We start from the raw sequence: 8,794 nt of genomic DNA on the forward strand, positions 1-8,794 counted from the left end.
GTCCTTTCATGGTAAAGTACATCTAGTCGTTAACACGGAAATACAGATACCCTCCCCATTATGTATTAAAGGGACTTTAAGATTCATATGTTTTGCTGCAGGCCTTATAATAGATACTGTTGCTATGTGTCTAAAACTCTGCCACTATAATTTGTACAAGCATATATATTAGTCTTTGTGGTTAAGCCCTGGCTGTTGTGATAGTGTGCTTGCAGGCTGGGTCTGAGTCAGACTGAAACTAGATAAAGAGAAGTAACCACTGTCTGGTTTTGACATGTTGAACTTGTGTGACAGTGGACAATGCTAATGAATTCAGAGAAGCTACTGTACTAGGTTACTTTATAAGGTAACCTCAGTTTACTGCTGCACACATACACTGACGTTGGTGATTATACCACCAGGGAGTGATCAAATGTATATAATCAGCTGTGCCTTTAGGTGGGGTGCAGAACTTACTCTGAAACATACATTATGTGTTTCCATTGTTAGCTGTTAGCTGTGTGCAATTGCATTAATAAAGGTTTGATTAATTTACTTAAAGATGATATTGTCAGACTGCTGATTTCACCAATAAGCCAATGATTGACAAGGAACATGGAACTTACCCCGGCAACAACAATAAGCCAATGATTGACAAGGAACAAGGAACCTACCTCAACAGTTACATGCCCAAATATAAGAGTGAAATGCTTACTTATAAGCCCATAATCAACAATGCAGTTTTAAGAAAAATAATCTTTAAGTAGAAAATAACAAATAATTAAAGAGCAGCAGTGAAATTAAATTAGCGAGGCTATATACACGGGGTACCAGTAGAGAGTCAATGTGAGGGGGCACTGGTTAGTCGAGGTAATTGAGGTGTAATGTACATGTAGGTAGAGTTAAAGTGAAAATGCATGGATTATAATCAGAGAAAAGCAGCAGCGTAAAAGGGGGAAGGGGGAGGGGGGGGGCGATGCAAATAGTATGGGCAACCATTTGATTAGATGTTCAGGAGTCGTTTGGCTTGGGGGTAGAAGCTGTTAAGAAGCCTTTTGGACCTAGACTTGGCACTCCGTTACCGCTTGCCATGTGGTAGCAGAGAGAACAGTCTATGACTAGGGTGGCTGGAGTCTTTGAACATTTTAGGGCCTTCCTCTGACACCACCTGGTATAGAGGTCCTGGATGGCAGGAAGTTTGGCCCCAGTGATGTACTGGGCCATACGCATTGCCCTCTGTAGTGCCTTGCGGTCGGGGGCCAAGCAGTTGCCATACCAGGGAGTGATGCAACCAGTCAGGATGCTCTCGATGGTGCAGCAGTATAACATATAGATCACACCACTTAACATATAAATCACATCCCTTAACATATTAACCCCTGTGCGGCCTCCGTCCCGTATGCGGACGGAGGCCGTATGCGGACGGAGGCCGTATGCTCTCGATGGTGCAGCAGTATAACTTTTTGAGGATCTGAAGACCCATGCCAAATCTTTTCAGTCTCCTGAGAGGGAATAGGCTTTGTCGTTCCCTCTTCAGAGACTGTCTTGGTTTGTTTGAAGCATGATAGTTTGTTGTTGATGTGGACACTAAGGAACTTGAAACTCTCAACCTGCTCCACTACGGCCACTTCAAAGATAATGGGGGCGTGCTTGGTCCTCCTTTTCCTGTAGTCCACAATAATCTTCTTTGGCTTGATAACTTTAAGGGAGAGGTTGTTATCCTGGCACCACACGGCCAGGTATCTGACCTCTTCCTTTTAGGCTGTCTAATCGTTGTCAGTTATCAGGCCTTCCACTGTTGTGTCATCTGCAAACTTAATGATGGTGTTGGAGTTGTGCCTGGCCCCCGTGTTGGGGATCAGCGTGGCAGATGTGTTTTTACCTACCATTACCACCTGGGGTGGGCCCATCAGGAAGTCTAGGATCCAGTTGCAGAGGGAGGTGTTTAGTCCCAGGGTCCTTAGCTTAGTGATGAGCATTGAGGGCACTATGGGGTTGAATGCAAATTGGAATGGGTCTAGGGTTTCTGGGATAATGGTGTTGATGTGAGCCATGACCACCCTTGCAAAGCACTTCATGGCTACAGACATGAGTGCTATTGGTCGGTAGTCATTTAGGCAGGTTACCTTAGTGTTCTTGGGCAAAGGGACTATGGTGGTCTGCTTGAAATATGTTGGTATTACAGTCTCAGTCAGGGACAGGTTGAACGTGTCAGTGAAGACACTTGCCAGTTGGTCAGCGCATGCTCCGAGTTCCTGGTAATCCGTCTGGCAATGCAGCCTTTTGAATGTTGACCTGTTTAAAGGTCTTACTCACATCGGCTACAGAGAGCGTGAACACAGTCGTCCGGAACAGCTGATGCTCTCATGCATGTTTCGGTGTTGCTTGCCCCGAAGCAAGCATAAAAGTAATTTAGCTTGTCTGGAAAGCTTCTGTCACTGGGCAGCTCAGAGCTTTGCTTCCTTTTGTAGTCTGTAATAGTTTGCAAGTCTTGTCACATCCGACGAGCATCGGTGCCAGTGTAGTACGATTCAATCTTTGTCCTGTATTGATGCTTTGGCTGTTTTATGGTTTGTCGGAGGGCATAGCGGGATGTCTTATATGTTTCTGTACAGCACTTTGAGATATCAGCTGATGTAAGAAGTGCTATATAAATACATTTGATTTGATTTGATTATATGCGTCAGGGTTAGAGTCCCGTCCTTGAAAGCATCAGCTCTACCCTTCAGCTCAGTGCGGATGTTGCCTGTAATCCATGGCTTCTGGCTGGGGTATGTGCGTACAGTCAATGTGGGGACGACACCATCGATGCACTTATTGATGAAGCCAGTGACTGATGTGATGTACTCCTCAATGCCATCGTAATAATCCTGGAACATATTCCAGTCTGTGCAAAACAGTCCTGTAGCTTATTAATAATAAAATCTGATTCATCTGATCACTTTTTATTGACCGAGTCACTCGTGCTTCCTGCTTTAGTTTTTGCTTGTAAGCAGGAATCAGGAGGATAGAATTATGTTCAAATTTGCCAAATGGAATGCGAGGGAGAGATTTGTTTGCAACTCTGTGTGTGGAGTAAAGCTGGTCTACTACTGTTGACCATCCTCCCAACGAAGGGGCATGACCTGGGACTCTACTACTGTGGGACTAAGGAGATTAATGATGAAGAGGAGATTCAGGACTACATCTATGGAAAGGTCACCACTTGGATTTTAATTGGTAAAAATGTGTTCCTTGTGTGAACATCCAGTAATGTCCATGTTCCTATGGTAGTGAACATGTTCTGAAGCTTTTTAAAGTTCATATTAAAACAACACGTAGTTGGTAGTAACTGTATCCAGTGGACTACATGATAGGTTACATTAACCATACACAGTAAGCTGTGTAGTGATGTTGTTCCTCTCTACTGTACAGAGGACTCCCCCACCATCACCTCTCTACTGTACAGAGGACTCCCACACCATCACCTCTCTACGGTACAGAGGACTCCCACACCATCACCTCTCTACTGTACAGAGGACTCCCACACCATCACCTCTCTACTGTACAGAGGACTCCCACACCATCACCTCTCTACTGTACAGAAGACTCCCACACCATCACCTCTCTACTGTACAGAGGACTCCCACACCATCACCTCTCTACTGTACAGAGGACTCCCACACCATCACCTCTCTACTGTACAGAGGACTCCCCCACCATCACCTCTCTACTGTACAGAGGACTCCCACACCATCACCTCTCTACTGTACAGAGGCCTCCAACACCATCACCTCTCTACTCTACAGAGGACTCTTCCACCATCACCTCTCTACTGTTCAGAGGACTCCAACACCATCACCTCTCTACTGTACAGAGGACTCCCCCACCATCACCTCTCTACTGTATAGAGGACTCCCCCACCATCACCTCTCTACTGTACAGAGGACTCCAACACCATCACCTCTCTACTGTACAGAAGACTCCCACACCCACACCTCTCTACTGTACAGAGGACTCCCCCACCATCACCTCTCTACTGTACAGAGGACTCCAACACCATCACCTCTCTACTGTTCAGAGGACTCCCACACCATCAACTCTCTACTGTACAGAGGACTTCCACACCATCACCTCTCTACTGTACAGAGGACTCCCACACCATCACCTCTCTACTGTACAGATAACTCCCACACCATCACCTCTCTACTGTACAGAGGACTCCCACACCATCACCTCTCTACTGTACAGAGGACTCCCCCACCATCACCTCTCTACTGTACAGAGGACTCCAACACCATCACCTCTCTACTGTACAGAGGACTCCAACACCATCACCTCTCTACTATACAGAAGACTCCAACACCATCACCTCTTGTGACTTTCCTGACTGTGGTGTGTCTGCTGACTGTGGTCTGATCTGGGTCCTGGTGGTGGCCTCCAAAGCTCTGTTTCTGCTCCTCATTCCTGCTGCCTTCCTGAGTGTGGTCTGATCTGGGTCCTGGGGGTGGCCTCCAAAGCTCTGTTTCTGCTGCTCATTCCTGCTGCCTTCTGGGCCATGGAACACACATGGTGGGTCAAGACCAGGGTTTCTGTTAAGCACCAGACATTTGACATCCGCATGTTAATTTACCGGACATTTGGTAAATTTACCCGACCCATATACAATGGGTGTGTAACCTGATTAGGGTGTCCACCCACAGTGCTCAGAATGACAAATCATATTTGGAGTATGGTAGTTAATATCAACAGAACATGCAAGTCAAGGATGCAACAATGTGTGGTCCTTCTTATCTAATTCTGATTGGCTCTTTGAAGACATTTACTTTTCCACAGCCAACAAGACAAGTGTCCCCCATAGTAGAAAAGTTTACCTATTCTATTGGTCAGCTTGTAGAGAAAATAAATATCCTATTCCAAACAGACTCTGAGAAAGTTGTGGGACGATAGATTCCAAATTCATACAACCAGTAGACCTAGGCTACAATGAAGAGGCTAATTAATTAACATTATTTCTCAATGGGATTTTTCTTCTTCTCCCAGACAATAGGCCGGCCAAAAGCCGGCTATTACCGGTTAACAGAAACCCCAGTCAGGACATACGGCTTCTCAGATGAACTTAATTTCTCAACAACTACAGTGATGTGATAACCTGTTTTACATGTTGTGTTTTGTTGAAACCAGGACTTCATAAGGAGAGGAGGGAAGTTCAGAAAAGAAGCAGAGACCAGTCATTCTCCATGTCTGTAGTGAATTGAACTTCTCTATCAGAGACCAGTCATTGTCTTTGTCTGTAGTGAATTGAACATTTATTTTTTTTGTGCGTAGAGATCAAATCAAATGTTATTGGTCACATGGTGTTTAGCAGATGTTATTGCGAGTGTAGCGAAATGCTTGCTCTTCTAGCTCCGACAGTGCAGTAATATCTAACAAGTAATATCTAGCAATTTCAGAACATACCCAATACACACACTTCTATGGAATGGAGTTAAAAATATATACATGTGGACTTTTACATTTCATTTTACATTACATTTTAGTCATTTAGCAGACGCTCTTATCCAGAGCGACTTACAGTAGAATGCATACATTTCATTTCATGCTGGCGTTGCAAACACCATGCTCTACCAACTGAGCCACAGGGAAGGCCTTTTCACTTTCTCAACTTTTTTGTTTTCTTTTACAATGTAATTTGTATTTACCATTTCAAAATGTCTACATTTTATTGGTATGCATTTACTGTTTGTATTGAGTTAATGTCTGATTTATAGTTGGTGAATATACCTGTAATAAATATCTTTTGGAATAAAATTGTTTTTCAGAGATTAATGTTCTGTGGTTTAACCTGATTTCACTATGTAACTCTGTTTAGAATGTTTCTCTGAAATCTTTTACTGGGAAACATTGAAAACGTTTAAAATGTTCAACCATAGTCTGGGTCAGGGCCCTCCAACCCTGGTCATTGAGAGCTACCCTCCAGTAGGTTTTCACTCCAACCCCAGTTGTAACTAACCTGATTCAGTTTATCAACCAGCTGATTATTAGAATAATTTTCTATTGTGCTAGATGAGGGTTGTAGTGAGAACCTACAGGATGGTAGCTTCCAGTAACAGGGTTAAAGATTGCTGGGTGTTTGTATGAAACAAAGAACCACAATAGTTTCTGTAAAGGGAGGTGATAAACCACACCCCTTAGCCTCCATGCTCTGTATATGCATTTGTCATCCTCTTAAGCCACACCCTCAGATAGCTCTGATTATTTGGTTTGACAAACGCTCCAGCAAACCAATGACCTCGTGGTCTAAGAAGTTTAGGGGGAAAAAATAAAAAAAATTAAATCAAATCTAATTAAACTGAATCAATATTTATTCAGCTACATTAACACATCAATACACTTAAATGGAAAACAATGACGTTTCACACCTACAATTACAAACTTAGACTAACGAGCAATAACCATTATTCCCTGATCTTAACATCTAAATCACTATTGTTATTATGAAAAGGTTAGACAAAAGTTAAATCATTTGTATGAAAAGGTTTAAAAAGTACAAAAATATTCCTTAAGTTAATCTTAAATATCAAAATTATTGTCACACCTTGTCCTCAAGCAATGTTGGTATAGATCTCAGTATGCTGGTATTGATTGATGGTATAGGTCTCTCACTCTGCTGGTATTGATGGATGGTATAGGTCTCACACTCTGCTGGTATTGATGGATGGTACAGGTCTCACACACTGCTGGTATTGCTGGATGGTACAGGTCTCACACTTTGCTGGTATTGCTGGATGGTACAGGTCTCACACTCTGCTGGTATTGATGGATGGTATAGGTCTCACACTCTGCTGGTATTGCTGGATGGTACAGGTCTCACACTTTGCTGGTATTGCTGGATGGTACAGGTCTCACACTCTGATGGTATTGATGGCTGAGTAGGTACGGAAGTCAGAGTTCTGGACTCCTTCCTTGGTCTCCTCTGTTCCTGACGGATATCCAATGAGGTGTGACACAGGTCTCCTTCCTCCTGAGAGAGAGAGACACACAGAGAGAGACACAGACAGCGAGAGAGAGAGAGCTAATATAAATTATATTTTATTGACATATGAACAAATGAACATTAATATTATACAATATTTTTTGATATATATATATCTACTGTTATTAATGACTGAAAAGGGCTGGGTTACCAAACACATGGACTACAAATCAAGATGGCAACCCAAAATAAAACTACAATACTCACTGACTGTAGTCTGCTCTCTGCTGTCACTTCCCCTGGTTGTAGTCCTGTTCAGAGAAACCTGAGTCTCAGTTGGAGCTGCAGAGGAAGAGTTAACTCCATTAAAACAGAGTTTTAGGTCGAACTAGGACATTTCAGTTAAGTTATTAGATGTTTACTTATTGTGGTCAAAATGCCTTAAAAAAAACAACGATTAAAAAGTCAGGTAATTGTTATGGGTGTAAGATTGCACAGTGATGCCATCTGTTGGTAAATGTTAATTACTGCAACTCCAGTGTTTTTACCGGTGTGCTTGAGATACCCGGATGTATTGCAATATACTGAACAAGACTGGTTACTCGCATCAATGCCTCTGTCTCGTCATTTAACATTCAAACAGTAATTGTTTAAATAGTAGGTGAGATTGATTAGTAGAACCCAGACTTAAAACATGAATGAGTGAAAAAGTGAATCCTGACAAAGAGTAAGTTTACCTGTTGTTCTGTAGAAGGAGTAGACAGGTGGAGGAGAGGAGAGTGGAGAGGAGAGCAGACACAGGACACAGACTGAACAGCAACATCCAACACAGACCACAGTCTACAGGAGGAGGAGGACTGGTATCTGGACAAAACATGAAACAGAAACAGAATTACACTCTTAGAAACAATCAAGACCTTCTCAATCTATTGTTAATAATGACTCTTGGTATTTTAAACATGAATTTGAGGAGACATTTGATGAGTTCAGATTAGTCTCAGAGGGTTGATTCAAAATAAGTTGCATTTTCTTTGGAATTCCGAACAATTTAAACTCCTCTCATTCAAGGAAACCAGACACACCAATGCTAATACAATATTAATAATACCAAAGATACAGCCAGAAGATGAAGACAGAATTATAACTGTTCTTACCAAGTGAAATCCTAGTGGTGATGTTTCCATAGTGGTACAACTCTTTCACTTTGATACCTCCTTTACCTCCATCATCCACTACCTTGTTCTCCATAGTCCCACATTAGTAGAGTCCCAAGTCAGATTCAGTGATGTTCTCAATCAGTAGATCATAGGAGTTGTTAGAGGGGGTTCACACCACATATCCAGGGAGAGAGATGGAACTTAAACACTTAGTTGAAATAACTAGAGGAGGCTGGTACTTGTGAGAACAGTTCCTATACCACATAATGTATACTTCAGTAGTTATGTTACAGTCACAGTAGAGAGTGATGTTGTCTCCTGGTCTGACTCTCAGCTCGACCTCTGCTGTAGAGATCCCATCCTGACTGGAGGAAACAGCACCTACAGGTAGCAGAGGAACAGTGTTAGGATGAACTGACTGGAGGAAACAGCACCTACAGGTAGCAGAGGAACAGTGTTAGGATGAACTGACTGGAGGAAACAGCACCTACAGGTAGCAGAGGAACAGTGTTAGGATGAACTGACTGGAATAATCACAGAATGTCATTTTGACATCATAAACTTCTCCACATGAAAATATAAACGTCATGTCTTTACCACAGTCATCACAATATCACAATAATTAGATAACAAATCTAGTCAACCATAAAACCACATCAATAAATCATCTATCATCCAGCTATAAGGCCCAGTAAAAGAGTTA

The 8,794-nt window shown here is 42.5% G+C and overlaps 1 long non-coding RNA gene across 1 annotated transcript; it reads right to left on the reverse strand.

Annotated features, from left to right (window-relative positions):
• Positions 1 to 4,298: 4,298 nt before the first annotated feature.
• Positions 4,299 to 8,455, reverse strand: LOC123733137 (uncharacterized). The gene is made up of 5 exons (XR_006763612.1): positions 8,089 to 8,455; positions 7,672 to 7,798; positions 7,202 to 7,276; positions 6,557 to 6,982; positions 4,299 to 4,509 (listed from the first exon to the last, which is right to left on the reverse strand). It is a non-coding gene; the product is annotated as an uncharacterized lncRNA (long non-coding RNA).
• Positions 8,456 to 8,794: the final 339 nt, after the last annotated feature.

The sequence above is a fragment of the Salmo salar genome, unplaced genomic scaffold, assembly GCF_905237065.1.
Source record: "Salmo salar unplaced genomic scaffold, Ssal_v3.1, whole genome shotgun sequence".
Taxonomy (NCBI): domain Eukaryota; kingdom Metazoa; phylum Chordata; class Actinopteri; order Salmoniformes; family Salmonidae; genus Salmo; species Salmo salar.